The sequence below is a fragment of the Mirounga leonina genome, unplaced genomic scaffold, assembly GCF_011800145.1.
Source record: "Mirounga leonina isolate KUSES-001 unplaced genomic scaffold, KU_Mleo_1.0 Mir_53, whole genome shotgun sequence".
Lineage (NCBI taxonomy): Eukaryota > Metazoa > Chordata > Mammalia > Carnivora > Phocidae > Mirounga > Mirounga leonina.
This window is the reverse complement of record NW_023270807.1, coordinates 84686658-84707559: the sequence shown is the minus strand read 5'-3', so window position 1 is coordinate 84707559 and position 20902 is coordinate 84686658. Positions and strand designations below refer to the sequence as shown.

The window sequence follows — 20902 nt, the reverse complement described above, 5'->3', positions numbered from 1 at the left end:
ATTCAGGATGGGGTCCCATCTTTGTCATTTGCCCTCGAAGACAAACTACTATCTTCTCTCTACTCCAGGCAACTCACCCTAATAGATGGCTTTTACTTATACTATTATAGAAAAATTTTCCTGGGCACTATACAAGCTCCCAATATAGATTTAACATATTTTGTTACATCTCTTCTCTCTATCATAGTTTATTTACAGAGATAAATTCATTATAAATATATATATTATATATGTCTGTGTATGCTGTACGTATACCGACAAACAGACTAATTTGACATCCCATTTTATTATCCCCACACACAGTGCATAAGCAATACTAAATGAGGGGTGAAGTTATTACAAAGTGTCACGGACAGCAAGCAGTGACCTTTGAAAAGTGAGGATTTCCCTAAGTCTTTCTCTGCACAAGATCAGAATTTATTCTGCATATGTTCTGTATTACAACTCATAGCATGGAAATTTCAGTGACAAAACTTTGTAAGAAGGCAGAACATAAAAATGACTGACTTTTTTCAGGAAGAGAAAATCCTCTTTAGAAAGAAACTATGTCACCAGAACCAAAGGCATGTATCAATATTTTCTGAGTGAATAGTAAGTTATTTTCAGGCTAAGATGATATAACTTCTTTTCCTTCTTGAAATGTCACTATGAATAAGACATGTCACCTAACTCTGGTCAACTGGATAGTGCTGGGTCAAGTGTGGTAAGACAGGCCCAGAAGTAAGGGTTGCAGGACTCAAGATAAGAATAAAATCAGAGTGACGCCTGGGTCATTATCTCAGGGTCCTGGGATCGAGTCCCACATCGGGCTCCTTACTCAGCGGGGATCCTGCTTCTCCGTCTGCCTGCCACCTCCCCTGCTTGTGCTCTCTCTCTCTGACAAATAAATAAAATCTTTAAAAATTGAGTAAATTTGGAGTGCTCGCTTTGGCAGTACATATACCAAAATCGGAATGATACAGAGATTAACATGGCCCCTGCACAAGGATGACACACAAATTCATGAAGTGTTCCATATTTTTTTCATATTTTCTGCATATTAAAAAATCCTATTGTACCAATTGGTAAACTATTCAGTGCCTATAAAATGAAAAAAAAAAAAAAGTAAAATTGGAGGCCAGCATACCGAATGTCTCAATATTTAAGTTGTAAATCAAGCTACCGCACTGTAAAAAATGATTTATTCTCTTACTTTGACATGTGTCACTGTCATTATGACAAAATTGGAAATATGTCCAAATCTACGGTTTTTGTATGACTGGATGTCAGCAAATTATCAAAGACAAGCACATTAATTTTTATTGTGCACATCTCTGTGTTCTGTGGATGGTCCAATGATACTTGGATGATTAATGTAATGGGTATAGAAATTTAATAGCAATAGAGTAAATATTCTATAAACTAAAAAATTCATAGTACTATGCAAAATGTTCCACAGCCACCATATGCAACTGCTATGAATACCACGCTAGTCTGAGAGTAATCCCTGGAACCATGAATCAGAACCAGGCAGAATAGCAAGAACAATAGCTGTTCTACTGGGAAAGGACACTTTGTTAGGAAAGAGTGAATATGCATTCCTATTATCTGCAAGGAGGGACTTGATAAATCACTCCATATGTTTTCTCATACTCAAGGGTTTCTGCTGTTCAAAGGCTGCCTTCACTCCAAAGTGGTTTCTTTTTCCAACAGCAACAGAGACCCAGATATAATCACTTTTTTCTAGGACACAGGGCACAAAATAGGCACGAACATTTCCCTAGAGCCTGAACAAGGTTAGTCCCAGCGGGAAAGTCTATGGTTCCAGGTTGTTCTGTGTCGGGGCTGAGTGCTGGATCCATAGTAAGGCCACCTGTATTTCCTTATAAAATTCCTTTATACTGGGTTTGTGATAGGCAGGCCCAGAAGTGCAGGACACCTTTTGCTTGCATGTGAACTCAGTGCTGGACTTAGGTTATTTCCCGAGCTCTTTCACAGATGTGCAGAATCTAAAAAGGCTTAAGACATGAACAAGCTCCCACAGAAAGCTATTATTATGGGGTTCTTTGGCAGACTAGAATTTGGTGATTGTATGTATAGATTATTGAGGTGGTCATTGTTGCCACATGGGAATACAGTTCTAGAGTCACTTCTAGCAAAAGGGCTTCAGCAATACTTTTTTCTCACACACGGTCAAGTCTATTCCAGGGGAAATCAGGTTTTCTCCAGTGTTTTGTTTTGTTTTCTTATGAGAATTCCTGATCCAACTGAACTTGACAACTCCTTGATCTTGAGTCTTGTTTTCTTGCTCTCCTACCTCTATATCCTTTCACCCAAAAAACCCTCTGTCACCACTGGTTTAATTCCAATTTAATTACAAACATTTCAATTTCTGATCCATCAAAAGTTTGGTCTTCCCTAAGTATGCATTTCCCACTGTAGTCTCATAATACTTTACAGGCTCTGAACAATGGCTATCTGTTCCCTCCTGCTAGGTTTCCAGAAACAGGCTTTAGAGAGCTGCCATGTGTTTATCTTTCTTTACACTTCAACAAGCACCCCTCCATGACTCACATACACAGAAAGCCAAAAGCCCTGAATGGTTGTTTATTCTCACCAGCTGGATGACCCTGCACGTGGCTCTCAGCATGGGTGAGGATTAGAGATGCCGGAGAGGTGTGGCATGTAGATTTAAGCACACACAAAACTGCATCCACTTGCGCTTTGCTTAGATCCTCTAAGGAAGCTGAGTTAACTAGGAAACTCAACTCAGCTTGTCATCTTTGTTTTTCCCCATTTATGCTCAGATGGGAGAGGAAGGATCAGATGGGATGGCCAAGAGAAATCTAAATACAGTGGGGACTTGTCATTTTCAAGTGCTTACAGCATAATATTCAGCCTTTAGAACTGATGCTCAGTGGATAGGTAGCACACGACTCCTGATGGCCTGATTAGATAAACTTGCTACACCTGCTTCAGAGGTGGACAATCTTTTACTCCAATCATGAATTACATGTGAGCTCTAGGAATTGTTCAGTTTAGAGCTCCTCAGTCATCTGGTTATTTTCCGCCTAGTTTTGTGGAGTTTTATCCTATGCATGCCCAGTATTCAGCAACAGACACATGTTGGATTTCAGTTATATAAAGATCATCCAGTGGGATGTCCAATAGGCAGCCTGGATATATGACCTGAAGATGAGAAATGTTTGGAGATTTGGAGGTCATCAGTGTATGGTCCTCGAAGCTGTGGTTATGGAGAATATTGCTCAGGAGAATAAGCAAGGATGAGGATACCAGTATTAGTGGGATAAACAGTGAAAAACATAGTTAGAGACGAGGAGATCAAAAGGAAACTGGTCCCTCAGAAGTCATTTTGTTTATTGGAGATACCCATCAATTCTGGTCTCAGGGAGAGTATACTGCTGTCCTTGTGGAGGGTAACAGTTTTATCCTGCCCCTTCCTCTCAGACATCTGAAGAAGGCTGGGTAGGATCACAAGATAAATCATGAGGACTAGCCTATGAGAAAAGGAGCACACACTGGATGAAAATGGAGAAACTTGTGGAAACAGATGGATCTCAAAGATTTAATGCAGCCAAGTCATGTTCACCCTTGTTAACTTTGGTTATGCAACACTGTTGTTTAGCTTTTTTTTTTTTTAATTTTCAAAGTAATATATAAAGGAATCCAAAACAAAACCATAAAGATTACAACTCCTTAAAATAAAAAGTTGTAAATAGAAACCCATGTAGTTTACCAAGAGTACTCACCATTTTTAAATGTACTACTCTGAGTTTGACAAGTTTATGGAATAAGGCAAAAGAGCAACAGTTTTGTTTTTGTTTTTTTTTTTTTCTCCTAGGAACTAATCCTCTATGTACTAAAGAAATGTAACCAGAAATGGCCATTATAAAAATGCTGATTTGGTGATTCCTTAGTGATTTTTCTTTATAGAATTACAAATGTCTTCAAAACAGGCAGACTCAGAATACTTTAATGCCAAAGTGCAAAGCGTTTAAAGAAATGAAGTTTGGCTTCAAATAGGTTTAGAGGAGTACAACTAAACTAAAAGGAAAGTTATCTCTGACTGTCAACCACAAACTACAGTTTTAGGTTTTGACATGCAAGCTGGCAAATGCAGATAGATGCAACCAAACAAATTACAGCCTAGACAAATTCAATATTAATTACCTTGACATATACATGTAAGGACAATCAACATTAGAAATGAACATATTTAAATATGTAAGTTTGGGGGCTGTTTGCCTTTAGAAGTGAAGATTATGAGTAGGACTACAAGGATTTAATGAGAGAATGCACATAAAGTACTTGCCCCGGGGCTTGGCATCTAGAAACACTCAAATGAGAACTATCATTATTATGACATCATCATTCCAGCCAAGCCAATTCCATTATGTTATCCTTATTATAAATACTGTGAGATTTTATTTTTGCTTTCACTGATACGGTCTAATGATTTGTCTCTAAAGATGGGTAGTATCAGTAGTCTGTTTGAGTAACAAATCCATTCTTTAGTCCAATAAATGTTGCTTGAAAACCACTGCATAAAAGACACTTTATTGTCATAATGCATCAGGCTCTGCCTAGGGTTAGTACTTCGCATATATCTTCCCATTAAGTTCCTACAAACTTAAACATAACATTCACTTCTACGGCTTTTTGAAGGTTTACATCAACCATGTAAATGGGCAGTACTGATTTCAAGTAACATGACAATAGTAACCAATGTCTTGGCATCTAGAAAAATGGCTGGCAGCAAGGATGATGGAAACCTCCTCTGAATAGCTGCTGTGTTACTCAAAAGCAAGTGAAAGAGGAAGTCAAACCACAGTTACACCAAAAGATACCTTCAGGGGGCGCCTGGGTGCAGCAAGCGGTTAAGCAGCTGACTCTTGGTTTCGGCTCAGGTCATGATCTCAGGGTTCTGGGATCGAGCCTCACATGGGGCTCTGTGCTCAGCTTGGAGTCTGTTTGTCCCTCTCCCTCTGCTCCTCCTCCTACATGCTCTCTCTCTCAAATAAATAAAATCTTTTAAAAATAAACAAATAATATAAAATATCCCTCCCTTTTTCCATCTACATATTTGTGTGAGGTCAGATTTTCTGTAATGTAGTTTAATTCAAAGGATCATATCACAACAGATTGAATGCAGATACAGATGAGTATCCAGCTCTCTTCTATTGAGCTAGACACCAAGGAGATTTGCAAAAATTTTTTATTTGGAAAATATAGTTAATTTTCATAAGGATAGGTTATTTGTATGTAGTAGATTTATGATTTTTATTTTAAATGAGTCAATCAATACACTTTTTTTCTTTTCTTAGTTTTCACATCTAATATCAATAGATATAATAGCAATAGATATAACCCACATAAACAAAAGCACTTTGGGGTTCTCAATAACTTTTAAGATTATAAAGGGATATTGAGGCCCCAAATTTAAGAACCATTACCTTTAAGCAGTGAACTCATGAGGGCTAACCAACATGGCTGGCAACAGGCAGAGTGGCTCAATTTGAACAATATGAGCCAATTTGAACAAAATGAAGGAAGGAGCTCCAGGAGTACAGTTGAAAAATCGAGGACCATTCCCATAATTAGGCCAAGTCAGTAGAAAATGCTCGATCCTCTCATCCTCCTGGTATGACCCCCTTCACCCACTCACGTGACCAAGAGCATCAGTATGGCAGTGTCTCCAAGCACAGTGACCACAGATACGTAAACAACCTTCCATGGCTTTTAGGAAAATCAGCGATGTTTACACAGGGAGAGAAGAGTACAAGAGTTTTGATTTTGCCAGCGCTACCCAGAAGGTGGGGGTGTAGAACCTTACATGAAACAATGCAAGAAGGTTTCTCTTTCAAAGCTGCAGGACCAAAAGTGGAGTGGGAAAATGGGAAAAGGACATATGGAGGGAGGCAACAATCTAAGGGGTACTGTTTCAGAGCACAGAGATGTAAAATACACTCTCTAAACTCAGTGATATTGCATGGCGTCCTTTGTCATCAGATCAGGACCGCCTGGAGTACATCTTTAAGCGTGCCATTTACAACAGTTGCCGAAATGAGTGAAAGTAATCTTATTTTTATTCTATTTCAGTGGTGTACATAAATAGTATTTCTTGGAGAAAATTTCAGAAACTAGAGCAATCTTTCAAGCCAGATGGCCAAGACTTTTACTACCACTTCAATTTCATATATTTAACCACTAGGCACAACGTTTGAGTGCCTCCACAATAAATAAAAATAAAATAAGGATCCAAGTTTACTGAAGATCAGGCCACCTTATATTCTATTTGACTGTCTCGTTTTTCAACTCATGCCTATTAACAGTATGATGTGAGTGTGAATTTACTGAAGCACAAGTCAAAACCTGGGATCTGTGTTGTAACTGTGGGAACTGACAGACTCGCCAAAACTTGTACTGACTGAAACACAACTCTTTCTTTCTAAGCAGATTCAGCAGTCCTGGATATTTTGAGGTTTCTACTTTCAAGCTTCTGCAAAGATATTCCCCACGTCTGAATAATCGTGCTTCCCATGCAAGTAAGTGAAAAGTAAGATTGTTTTCTTCAGAAGAATGGTAGGCAAGCCACTATTATACCTCAGAAAACCAAGATGTTAAAGATCTGATGAGATCATGTATTTGGTCAGCAACTATTATGCACCCAACGCACTGCATGGGTGATCTTAGCAGCTTATTTTCATTTGGCTCTGAGTTTTCCCATAGGGCATATTCTTTCAAAAGTACTTGCGTTTTGTTTTGTTTTCGGCTATTTTGCTTTTGGTTTTAACACTCCCCTCCCATGCTTATTCTCTATGGGTCCCAGGTTCCGATGCTGTCTTGGGTATCTGACAGTAAGTAGAATACTACGTTTTAGAACCCAAAGGAACAAAATTCTTACTGTTTTGCAGAACGATTAGGAACAAAGAAACTAATTTCCAGATCATTTAAATATATATACTTTCAGAGGTATTATGTTCTCCCAGATAAAGCATTCTCATTTTTATTCATATTAATTTCTGAAACAGAGACTAAAATATCTCAAAAAGCTTTCCAAGAATGTTATCTATTACACTCAACTCAAGCATTCTTGGCCAACTACAAAGCTTATTTTCTGAAAATAAGCCCTAAATGAAGGAGGCCCCTGAATCAAAGCAATTAGGTAGCATTTAGCCAGTTAGCCCACGTATGTTTTCCTCATCCCTGCTTTAACTCACTTGTCTGCATCAAAAACGTTGAGATGTGAAAAGAAAACACAGATAGCTGATGGACCCTCATGATTCTGTCCAAATGATTCACTGATCAGTAGCCTTCATTTACGTTCTATTTCTGTTCTAATTCTCCCTCATAAATTTTTGACATTACCAAAATTTCCTTCTATGATTTATTGTTCATGCAAACTTTCTTCACACTCATGTTTTATCAGATCATGTCAATTAGTATCCTGAAGTTCTCAGAAGCTATATCTACTAGTAAAAATCCTTTGTAAATCACCAGCATTTTTCCCTTTCGCCAGCTGAATAGCCTGAGGCAGGAGGAGGAGGACATGAGGAGTGATACATGGCAACACATGCATCTGTGGGCTTTTAGCTTCAGCTTCTTAAAGAACCGGACATGGGGAAATATTTCAAAGAAGTCGTGTGGCCTTCTGAGGCCCAGTTCTAATTGTTCACAAGGTATTAAAATGTTTCCCATCAGTTTTCTTAACAATTACTAAGCACCCTCCATATTCCATCCAGGCTTTTGGCTGGACTCCAGGAGTACAAATATGAACGATATGAATAAGATAGAGTCCCTGATCTCAAGATGCTCATAGTCTAGTAAAGAGAGACACACTAAAGAGAATCAACAGAGATTGGGAATATCATGCATTCACTCACACATATTGAGGTCCTCCTCCACCACTCACTGAGTTGATCATGACAGCAGAAGGAAACTCAGAGGAAAGGCCATTAGCCCAGCTGGAGATTTCAGGGACATCTTCCTGGAAGAAATCACATTTGAATTGTTGTTATATAGATGATGATGGGGCAAGGGCATTCTGGGTAAGTAAAGGGCATAGTCAAAAGCAGAGTCATGTGAAATGTCATGGACAATGCAGGAATCTAGGCTACTAGCTATTTGTAGAACATTAAATGCTAGGATTAGAGAAATGACAGATGAGATTGGATTTCTGTGAAGGAGGAAGAGCTGGGCTGGAAAGAAAGAGCTCATCTTCTCAAAGTCCCTTGCCTAGAAGGAATTTAGAAAGGGTGAAGGTATTCTCTCAGCAAGGCATTATAAACTCATTAGGCTAACTTACTACGATTGTAAAGAATTTGGGTCGGAGCTTCCTATCATCTGGTACAGAGAGAAAAAGTAGGTTAGATTTATACTATGGGAATAAACAAGAAGGTTAGCTGGACTGAGGAATCAAATTACTCACAGACATACAGCACATAAATTCACATACACACATCAACGCTGATAGAGCAATTTATTTGTATTAGCTAAAACATAATTACTTAGAATGTAGTATGTCTAAAGGCACTACCCAGATCTTGATTACCCTGAAAGTGAGTGAAAACAGTCTAACCAGTTTAAACCAGAGTCCTGCTCACTTTAGTTCCATGTAATCTCCCCAGCATCTGCAACTTCTAAGACTGGAGATACCCTTACTATATGCTTCTGTGGGGAAGTTAAGGAGAAGACAGAGAGGTATTATCTCTATATTGCCCACTTTTTCCTAATCTCTTTCTAGCTTTTCCTTCAAGGGGCTGAAGAAATATCTGTTCTGTGATGTGAACTGCATACAAACTATTCAGTTGACCACATCCGCTGGGCAAGACTCACCAATCCCAAGGAATGTACAAACTCAGGTTCCAAAACACAGGCTGACTGATCATTCTGGCCGACTAAATTGGGAACTAATTAAATGTTTTAACTGGAAGTCTCTCCTCACTGCAGCAGAACAGAGTCATTTTGAAGCAAACATTTCAATGAAACACTTCTTAGCGAGAATCCAATTTAACTACAAGAAACAATGGCTTCTGGTTGGCAGCCCAACGTATTCCCACTTGATCTGCCCCGCCCACCACCATGTAGACACACGGGCTAAATGTCACTTATGCTCAGAAGGACAGCCACAGAGAAAGAAAGATATTATATCTCACAGACATCAAAGTCATCAGAAACAGTCTGTTCTTACCTATGTAGGATATTAATCCAGTCCACTGAGGCTGACGAAAGATTATATAAATTATTTACATAAAGGAGATTTTAGAGGAATATTTAAACATGTTGGGTGTTGTTTGAATGTAGTAAGAGTGGGAGGTTAAGTCATTCCTTTCATTTCCATTAGTAATTAGATGTTGGTTGAAGCATTTCTCCTGCCTGTCAATCCCTTAAAGAGGTATAATGTTTTGCTCATTCCCTCCAAGTTGGGAGTCTCCACATGAACTTACAGCTCCAGTGTCTTTACAGGGGCAACTGGAATTAGATTAGCCTATGTGGATCTACGAAGTGAATCCAATCAGAGACTCTGAAGGCCAGAAAGAGGAAGTTGCTAAGTGTCCTGAAGGGAGAAGTCTCCCCTTGGACTTCGGGTCCAACCTTCCTTAGAAAATCAGAAACATTCCGCATGACAAAGTCTCCCGTGTTATTATTAGGTATCATCCACTCACTCATTCTAGATGCAAAAATTAGTGCCAAACACGAAAATTGCTGCAACAAATACACAAACAAGACTTCAAGTTGTTTAGCAGCTGCTCTTGGGCAAGAACTGTCTAGATTGGAGATTGCCATCAATGTTGAGTGACTTACATACTTAATATGAGTCAGAAACTGTGCAGGGTGATGGTGCACAGACATGAAAAAGATGCATAAAATGGGCAGATATATAAAAAGATAACTTCGGATATTGTAAGGTAAATTCCAAGACAGAGACAAGCATAGAGTGGCATAGAAGCCATTTTAAAAGTAGGGCCCCAGGGAAGAAATTGTGAAAGGAAATCAGGTCTAAACTAAATTTTACACAATGAGTAGGAGTCGGCCAATTTAAGAAGGAAGGGGATGGGTACTGAATTAGAGGGAGAAGAAGAACCAAAGTAACGTGTGTATGGTTTTCCTAGAAGCAGTTTAATGTTACTAGACTTCAAACTGAGGAATGAAGGTTGGTCAGTAATCAGAAGAGAGAGTTACATAAAGACAAATATCTGTCTCTAGTGGAAAAAAGAACTCTCGTAAACCAGAAAAGACAGTCAAATTTTAAATATGGTCAAAAGATGTGAATAGGCATAGTACAAAAGTGAATATCTGAATATCCAAGAAACATGACTATTTGATTGCCTCACTAGTAATCATGGAAATGCAAAACACAACTTTTATGCTATGGTAAGAAACTTGGACTTTATCCTCTGGATAATGGTAAGCCATTGAATAATTTTGACAGAAAACCAAGAAGAAGAAAAAAAACAACAGACAATAGAAATAGTTCCACAGAGGATTCAGATATTGCTACGCTAGATATATGGAAATGTAAAGGGCCAAGAATAGCCAGAATATTCTGGGAAAAGAAGAATAAAGTTGGAGGACTCACTTTACCAGATATTAAGACTTATTATAAAGCAACAGTAAGAAAGACAAAGTGTAATGATAGACAAAGTAAACCAATGGAACAGACTAGAGGGTTGAGAAATAAACATACCTATATGAACACTGTTATTTTGGTAAAGGCAACACCGCCAGGCAGAGGGCAATGTACCATATCTCAGTAAGTGATGCTCCTGTCCTCTGGATATGCACATAGAAAAAGAAAGTAAAATTTGACTCCTACTTCATCTCATGCACTAAGATCAATTCTAGGTATATTGTAGAGCTAAATGCAAAAGGTAAAATAATAAAGCTTCTACGACAAAAGATAGGAAAATAATTCATGATTTTGGGAAGGTAAAAACATTCCTTAAACAGAACTCATAAAGCATTAGTCTTAAAGGAAACAATTGATAAATTGGATTACATTAAAATTAGAAACATCTGTTCATCAAAAGACTATTACAGAGTGCAAAGGCATATATATGTGGATAAATTATGTTATATTCATATGATGGGACACCACACAGAGATGAGAATTAGTGTTCCATAACTATATGCCAACATCTGGGTGACTTTCACAAACATAATATTAGAGGAACAAAGTTGGACCAAAAAAAGTACATTTCACATGTCACTTTCACAAAATATAAAAGTAGGCAAAACTAATTTACGTTTTTGGAATCAGGATAGTAATCATCTTTGGGGGTCAGCAGTGATTAGGAGATGGCAAAAAGAAGACTTCTTTGGGTGTTGATAATATTCTGAGTTTATGCGAGTGGTCATTATGCAGATACAGTCAGTTAATGAAAATGATTTGCCCATACGCTTATGGTATGGGCATCATTCCGGATACCCTGTATATGTGATTCAACATAAAGGCTAAAAAGCACCAATAAAAGTCAGACAGATAAAGTAAATGAGAAAATCAAGTTAGGTGTAAGTTAAGTACTGCCTAAACTTGCTATGGTTTGTGCTTAACAGCACCTTAGACAGTCTTCTTTTGACAGACATGTTTGCATATTACATACCTGAGAATATTCTTTATTTTAAAAAAATCGAACAGGCTGTTTGGTACACCCAACAGCACTTCTACTTAACATAATTTAACATAATGTTAAGTAGAAGAAGTCAGTCATTCCATGTATATAAAGTTCAAAAACAGGTAAAACTAATCTATGGTATTAAAAGGTAGCTTGGGTAGTGTTTGGGCACATAGTGGGGAATTTTAAGATGCTGATAATATTCTATGGATTGGGTGGTGATTACATGTGTTTACTCTGTGATAATTCATTAAGGTATATACTCAAGGTTTGTGCATTTTTTGTATGTTATATGTCAATAAAAATTATATTAAAACACAAAAATATAGAATACCCGTGTAAGAGAGTTGGTGAAGGATATAACATCATTATTTAGAACTGAGAAAAAGGTCGGACACTGGCAGAAAAGGCAGAAGATCTGACCCTGCTAAAAAGAATACTATTGGGCTCATATTACATTGTCCCTGTCCAAGGTCATTCATGATCTTTGACCAAGTAGACTTTTAACAAATACTCTCCCCTTCTAGCTGCAGAATATCAGCCTGGTGCACTCTTCTGAACGGAATTTCTGAGCTTCAGTGAGCCTTCTTTGGGAAATATGCACAGAATAAACTTTCACAGGTAGGATTTTTTCCCAATTATTTACAATCTGTTTCAATACACCGACTATATGTTAGTTTCTATCCAAATGCTTTTGTTTTCTAGCTAAACTTCCATCTTGAGACTTAGCTTTCTTTATATATAAGAAAAGTTACCAATACACTCTAGGCATTTTGCAATACAACTGTAGCCTGAAATTCCAAAGTATTATATATTTCAGCTTGGTTTGGCCGATTCTTACTCTTTCTTTTGTTAATTCATGTTTTTGTTTTTGTGTGTTTGCTGTTCTACTTTGAGTGGCTCAGGTAACTTACCTCCAAATAAGCATCTTCTTTGTGGATTGTTACACCTTGAGGTTAGTCTTTATCCTGCTATTCCTCTTCAGCAGTTCCCCAGCATGGTCAAATCTTTTGGAACTATGCTTCACATAACCACAGATAATTCTGCACTTTGTCTGCTCTGCATGCCCTCCTTCAGAGCATGACAGTTGCTTAGAGTTGCTACTAGCCTACATTCTTCATATATATTTACCCTAGAAGACAGAAGAACAAAGCTAGAGCAAAGACACAGCCAGGGGCAATGCATTTTTTGCAGCCCAAGGTTGAAGGTGGCGATGTCCTTACTTAATTATTTTTTATGTATCACTCACAGTCATTTTGAGAAAGCCCTTGCATAAAGAATTTTTTAGGGTAGCAAATCAAGCAATTGCCCTGGTACCGTGCTTTGGAGACCCTGCCCTACTAGGTGCTTGTGTCTGGTTATTCTTTCCTGGCAGGAGAGGGCCCAAGTAAGGGCTAGGAGGGCTGAGAGAGTAAAACCAGAAGAGTAGTAAGCATGAGTCATGTTCTGGAGTGGGGTCAGAGGCTGACCCTGGGGTGGCAAATCTGAAAGATGACATCGATGCAAGTGACAAGAGAGGGGAAGCTGAGATCTGTCCGGGAATCCTAAAACAGGGAAATCAGAAATGAGGAGGGGAGTAGACAACCAGAGGTGGTGCTCTAAATTGCTAGTTAACAAACCTGCTGTGAATTAGGCTGACCTGAGCATTAAGAAATCGTGGAAACTGGGTCCCCACCAATACACACACTGAATGAGAATCCTCAGAATGAGGCCCACACATCTGTCTTTTTTTGTAGCTCACACATATTTTCTGATTTCCTATGTCAGTGGAGCTGTGTGTTAGGGAACCACCAATCTGGAGAAACCTGAAGGCAGAAGCGGGGGCTCTCACTAGCTTTTTACAAAACTCCAGCATAGATCACTCTGGGAATCTAGGGTTGTTTAAACGGGCTGGCGTGAGGTGAATAGTTTGTTAGTGATTCAGGAAAATGGCATCAGGAGAGAATATGTGGTTCACAAACTTAAGAAGGGAACCCAGGTTAGTACTAACCTCTGTCATGGGAATGAATCTAGAATGTTGCCTGTCTTTTCAAAAATCATGGGAACAGGGGTGCCTGGGTGGCTCAGATGGTTAAGTGTCTGCCTTCAGCTCAGGTCATGATCCCAGGGTCCTGGGATCGAGTCCCACATCGGGCTCCCCGCTCCGCGGGAAGCCTGCTTCTCCCTCTCCCACTCCCTCTGCTTGTGTTCCCTCTTTCGCTGTGTCTCTCTCTGTCAAATAAATAGATAAAATCTTTAAAAAAATTAAAAAAAAACAAAAATAAAAATGATGGGAACATTCCTAGTACATCATTTCCCTCTTGGTGGGAAAGATACTTCCTACTTCAAGGGAAACATTCAGGAAGCAAAAGGGAATGACAATACGCAATCTGACCATAAGCTGAACATTTGCTTCTCTCTGGTTACTGTCACAGAAGATGATGATACTTGCATTTTGAAAACGAAGGAGGGGAGTAAATAAACTAACATCAGAGGCAGCTGCACTTGGGTTGGCCTACGAGGAGCTCCAAAGGGAGCCTCACCGGGAGCTCTGAAGGCCAAAAAGGAGGAAGTTGCAACGTAAAGTGTCTCATTCGGGGACAGAAGAACGCACCAAGGCTTGGTTACCTAGTGACGAGTGTTCAGCAAATCCCAAACATGTCTTGGGATGACAACACGAACTACCTGAGGCAAGACAAGAGTGTGCCTGCATGTCCCTGGCTTGGCTCTCCCTTCTCCGAGGCCGGCATTGTATCTATGCTACTGTCCACTTCACTAGAACAGAATTAAGGGAGCTGAGGTAAGCCATTGCCCAGAGTGTGTCCTCAGCTCCTGAGGAATGTTTACTGAGGCGTGGTGTTTTTCAAAGCCTTTAATAAGAAGTACGCCATGTCCTCCGTACCTTCATTTTTCTAAATGTGTGGGGAGGACACACTGTTTTCACTCCTTTGCCAGCATTCCAAAACATTCTTGTCGCTGTGAATTCCGTGGCATCCTCCGAGGGTGGACAACAGGATGAGAACTTTGTATTGCAAGAATATATTCGGGTTTTCCAAAGAAAAGAAACCAGACTCTATAGAGACATCCTAAGCGAAGGTCCCTCAAAGGTGTAAATGGAAATCTTTTTGTAAAAGGCAATGCGTATGGGAATAAAAATAGAACTCACCTTTACCTTCCCAGGGTTATAAAACAGAAACAGAAAAAAAAAATGCTTTATTTAATATCTTCTTCTTGGCATTTTGATCCCTCCTGAAATCACTATCAATAATTTAGCCAGGTCACCACGCAATGTATCAGAAAGCAAGCTGTGCATTTAATGAATAAATATTTGTCTTCCTAAGGCAAGTGCTGAAACTTTACTGATTTTACTATTCTGCACCAACCTCGGTGACACAGAAAATGTTCTCTCTTGCAGAAAAACTAGCTTAGGATGGGGCTTTTCCTCTCTGCTGAATAAAAAATATACAGAAGTACATTTCACCCAGATGACAACAAGTAAAATAGGAGACATGGCAGAGAAGAAAAAACACTTTTTGTCTCTGTTATTGAGAGATGGAGGTTTACCAAGAATCCACAGGGGAGAAGTTTCTCAGCTAAACTAAGAACAGTTTGCAGACTCTACTGAAATGCTCCTGAACTTTGAAGGATATGAGAAATTTTGAACTCAGTGAACTGAAGGTGCCCATGTTTTGGGAATTACAAACGTGTATCCTGATTCTGGACTTCTTTTCAGAACATCCCACAGTTACATTCATGCATCATTTTCCAAAATGGGGCTGCATAGAGCACTGTGGCTTGGATGTTAACAAAAATTAATGTCTGGAGCAACACGAAGGGAAATCTCTGTAGGAACTACTACAGTTGAGGGGCTGGAGGCTTCATCATCCAAAGAACTTTTTTATTTTTTTAAGATTTTATTTATTTATTTATTTGACCGAGAGAGAGAAAGAGAGAGAGAGAGTACAAGCAGGGCGAGCAGCAGAGGGAGAGAGAGAAGCAGACTCCCCGTGTAGCAGAGAGCCCAATGCGGGGCTCGATCCCAGGACCCTGGGATCATGACCTGAGCAGAAGGCAGATGCCCAACAGACTGAGCCACCCAGGCGCCCCAGAACTATCTTTTTAGAAGCCAAAGTTGGAGCCATAGTTTGTGAAAGGGATGGCCCAATGGGTTCACTGGACATCAATGTTTCAAAGAATTGGCAATAAACAGTAAATTACAGAAATTGCCTTAAGATCGGGACTGTACCTTTAGATCTTAGACATCAAAATATGCAAATAGAAAAGAAAATTGACTATAAAGAAGAAGGGTACTTTAATTTTTCAAAAATTAGATAATAGGACAGAGGTAGAAAATTCAGGAAGATAGCTTGCTGTATAAAACACACATATGTAAGAAAAGCAAACCATTATAAATGGTCCTATTTTTTTTAATAAAAGAGTTTTAAAGTACACTCCTCTATTTAATTAGCATCATCAGGGCCATTTTATCCATTAGTCATTTGAGCCCAGTGCCAATGGGCTATGAGATTTTTAAAGGTCTAGAAAAATGACTGAAACTTGAAAAAAAAGTATTGGCTCCAAACTATAAAATGAAAGTTGCAAAATGAAAATTAATTAACTTAATTAAATGTCTACAAAAAAATAACGTTACATCAACCAGTCAACTGCAACTCTACTCTCGTAACTGCAGTATAAATTATATTTACTGCAGGATATGGGTGGATTTTAATTTGCCTGATATATGTGCAGGGCAGCCTGTAACTGTAAGACGAGAAGGCCTCAAAACAACCGTGAATAACATTAATATGATCAGAATGGCAGTCTGCTTTCCTAAAGGCACTGGAAGTTAAACAAGGGAAAATGGAATTAGGAATGCCAATATTAAGCACCAAGACAGTGGGCTTTAGAGAGAATAATGCCACTCCTCCCGAGAATAGGCAATATTGGTTGAAATCTTCACCTCCTTTCCTCTGAATTTAAGCACTGCTGTATCATAGTGTCTTTTCTTTGCGGGGGGGGGGGGTGTTTTTAAATGGCAAGTTTTCCTTAGAAGAGGTTAATATGCCATTTATACCTCACTCTGCACCATACTCAGAAAAGTTAGAAAATCAGTTCAACACCATTCCCTGATGGATGATATCTAGTGAGTGTGCAGGGTGGCAGGGGTATGGGGATAAATTTTAAAGATGAAAGAATATCTGGTTCTAAGCAAGGCAGGCCTGGTTGAAATGTAAGATAGTAATGTCTGGGCTGCAATATACTGGGTAAAGCAGTTTAGTTTGGGACTAATCTTAGATGTTGATATCTTCATCTGATCTTTCTCATTGAAGGAAAATGATCTGCTTATTATCATCCTCTTTACACCCAATAAATATAGTAATGTATCCATTGATACCATAGCAATATAATCCACATTCAGGGGACATAATGGAGAAAGCCCAAAATATTTGCCTTAAAAACTACTCCTTTAAAGCCTTTGTGAAATCTCTGTCTCTCTGTCTTTCTCTCTCTGTCCGTCTCCCAGTCTATCTCTCTCTACACACATGTGCGCACACACACACACACACACACATAGGAATTATGTCAAAAATTATGTGATGTTAATTGCTAAATCAGGAGCTATAAAACTAAGCTGGGGAACCTAGATAAACAGCTCACAGCTAAAAACCTTGTGATTTGAGGAGTTAAGGTATTTCATGCAATAATATTAAATCATACAGACTATCATGGAATAAATAATTTTTAAGTTTTTATTAATTATTCATGAAGTAGCTTTGGACCTCTTAAATTAGGAAGGGCAAAAATAAAACCAGGCCAGGAGGTAAATGAGGAACCAAAGGAGCCAAGCCTACAAAGCAGGGTGGGGATTACAGGGAAGGAAGTTACTCAATTAATTTTAAAAAATTATTTTAGATTTCCCAATAACTCCTTGTGTTTGTTTTTTTTACATAACAGTTCTCAACTTGGAATGGTTCTGTTGATCTGCAAAGAAATCAGGACTGAGGTTCAGAGGTAATTTAAATTTTTTTTCATCTTTGCTTGTTTAAAAAGCTGATTACTTGGACAAGTTCTTTCCGATCACCTTAAAGTTTTCAGAAGCAGCTCTTCAATTAAACAATTTTATTAATACAAAAAGAACAAGACCTGTAATTTACTTTGGATGAATGAAGCCTTATGCTTTTCACTGAGAGAATAGAGAGAAAATACTATTTTCTTTGTTTATGGTTTTTGAGAATTAATTTTAAAATGAATGCCCACCTGCTATAAACCAGTCCAATGATATAGAAGGGAAAAGTAGGGATGCCTGGGTGGCTCAGTCGGTTAAGTATCTGCCTTTGGCTCAGGTCATGATCCCAGGGTCCCAGGGATTGAGTCTTGCATCAGGCTCCTTGTTCAGTGGGGAGTCTGCTTCTCCCTCTCTCTCTGCCCCTCCTCCCACTCATGCTCTCTCAATCTCTCTCAAATAAATAAATAAATAAATAAAATATTAAAAAAAAAAGGGAAAAGTACAAGTTCTCCTGTGCCAGTCTCTTCACCCTTTCTCATCCCATCCCCTCATGTACCATCATTACCTGTATTCTTTTTTTTTTTTTTAAAGATTTTATTTATTTATTTGTGAGAGACAGAGAGCACGAGAGGGAGGAGGGTCAGAGGGAGAAGCAGGCTCCCCGCCGAGCAGGGAGCCCGATGCGGGACTCGATCCCGGGACTCCAGGATCATGACCTGAGCCGAAGGCAGTCGCCTAACCGACTGAGCCACCCAGGCGCCCATCATTACCTGTATTCTGTGCATTCGTTCTCTGTTGTGAACGGGACAACAAAGATTTCTGCTTCTCACAAAATAGCAATACGGCCCTATCCTGGATAACTAGAACGCATTATTTTCTTTGGTACCCTACGCTTTTCCTCTGACTTGCGTTTTTTGAGGATCCTGAAGTATATCCCACCACAGAAACACTCCCGTCTGCGTAGACGACTACGCATCATGGTGTGAAACGCCGCAAATTGGGAAGTGGCTTCAACTGTCCTCTCAGGAGAAAGAAGACGCATCTCTACCGATGACTAGCAGTCATGAAAAGCACGAGATAAATTATAGGTGCTGATATGGAAATACATTTTGTTTGATGACAAAAGCAAAGAAAAAACATGACCTATTAAAAAAAAAAGATTATTTGAGAGACAGAGTGTGCGTGTGAGAGAGAGAGAGAGAGAGAACGTGAGCAGGGGGAGGGGGAGAGGGACAGAGAGGATCTCAAGCAGACTCCCCGACATGAGGTTGGATCCCATCACCCTGAGATCGTGACCTGAGCCAAAATCAAGACTCGGCCACTTAACCCACTGAGCCGCCCAGGCACCTCAAAACATGACCTATTAAATGCCAAAAGCAAATTACTGAGTATGTACTGAATGATGACACACAACACCCCTGCAAAATGAGCCTAGTTTATTACTGTGATTCCAAGCTTTGCTGTGCATTTACATGATCGCTGCATCTGGAACATGGTGGGATCTCAACAAAAACATACAGAATGAAGGAACAAATCTTCCTGCTTTCATATTAGGAAAACTACACATGATAAATGATGGATGGTTTAGGCCCAAAGTACAGAGGGAAAAGAAATAGGACTCTATTTGTAAAAAGAAATCTATAAAAGGATATAGGAGGGGATCCGAATGGTGAAGAGATAAAGGGGCCATCCTGAAGGTCCATGCCACCCTTTCCCAAAGGGGAGTCTTACAGTTGATAGGTTCTGCACTCACACTCTTCCAATTATGAAGAACATCATAAAGGGATGCAGTAGTATTAGTGATTCGATTCAGAAAGACAACTTAGGCATTGCAGAACAACTTCTATATTGGGGGGGAAAAAAGGTGGCCCAGGAAACCACAGTTTATATTTGTTTGAATATGATCTTAGGTTCCAGTTGTAGGTGAATACAAATTAGACACTCTCCTTCTTTCTCTTTCAATGCTCATTGACTTTCTTTAGTTTTTGAATAAAGAACTTATATTTGGGGTACAGTTGAAGAATTTAAAGCTTAAATTGGTTGAATTAAAATATATTCAAAAGGGCAGGCATGATATGAATAAACTGGCCATAATGCATATCTATTTTTGCTGATGGTTATTGATCTAAAGTTCAATCTGTTATTAATAAATAGATTACTTATCCTTCTCAAAGTCCTTAGTTCCCTGTAGGACACTTTCTCCTATGACTAATTAAATTCATACAGTAGAAATCTGGATGTGTGTAATCTTTTAGAAATTTTTAGGGACACTCATTTTATAATTATTTACAGTTAACCCTTGAACATCTTAGGGGTTAGGAACTCCAATCCCCCATGTAGTTGAAAATCCATGTGTAATTTCTAACTCCCCCAAGGATTTAACTACTAATAGCCTGCTGTTGACCAGAAGCCTTACCACCAACATAAACTCTTGTTTATGTATATTTTGTATGTTATATGTATTATGAACTGTATTTTTATAGTAGAGTAAGCTGGAGAAAGAAAACATTATTAAGAAAATCATTAAGAGAAAATACACTTAGACTTTAATTAGGTTGGAGGCAGGTATATTTACAGTACTGAACTGTATCCCCCCAAAAATCCTGCGTAAGTGGACCCACAAATTTCAAACCCATGTTGTTCAAGAGTCAACTATACTTTAATTCTTTTTTCAAATATGAGTTTTTGTTCTGATAAGATCAGAGGTACAGGGCCTAGGCAGCACCAAATATTTTCACAAAGATATGCAGTGTTGAAGAATAAGAGCTTACACTTTATGAAGCCTAGATATGTTTTAGTTACACTCAGCTATTAAGATATATCTGAGCTAAAGAACTAATATATTAGACTTGGACATATGATTCTCTGTGGCTAAACTGATCATCTGTTCTATCCGCCTAAGACAGTTCCTACTTACTACTCTCGTCCTGGTATAATTATTAATAGGGTCCCCTTTCAAATCTATCCAGGTTTGAAAATAAGTTACATGGTTATCTTCTAATTAAAAAATGGTTGGCCTTATTTCAAATTTCTGTCTTTACTCCCTTCTACTCCATATCATATCTTATTTTCAGATGCCCAAATCACAGGACATTGGTTGGATAATGATTGAAAGATAATGATATCTGAACCTCCCCCAGGCCGTTGGGGAATATGATAAGTTGGGCTACCAAAGGGTTGCAGCAGTTCCCTGGCAGAAATTCAGAGCAACTATTTCAGATTGTGCTTTCACACGAAGAGAGTTGCTTGCTATTGGGCCTTCTTATTGAAATGAGACAGTCTGTGCTTCTCCCTGTCTCTG

General features: G+C 38.8%; 1 long non-coding RNA gene and 1 other non-coding gene across 2 annotated transcripts; both read left to right on the top strand.

Annotated features, from left to right (window-relative positions):
• Nucleotides 1-918: 918 nt before the first annotated feature.
• Nucleotides 919-1022, top strand: LOC118001669. Its single transcript, XR_004676779.1, has one exon. It is a non-coding gene; the product is annotated as a U6 spliceosomal RNA (small nuclear RNA).
• Nucleotides 1023-6446: 5424 nt separating this feature from the next.
• Nucleotides 6447-17610, top strand: LOC118000782. Its single transcript, XR_004676557.1, has 3 exons — nucleotides 6447-6545; nucleotides 12143-12236; nucleotides 17550-17610. It is a non-coding gene; the product is annotated as an uncharacterized LOC118000782 (long non-coding RNA).
• Nucleotides 17611-20902: the final 3292 nt, after the last annotated feature.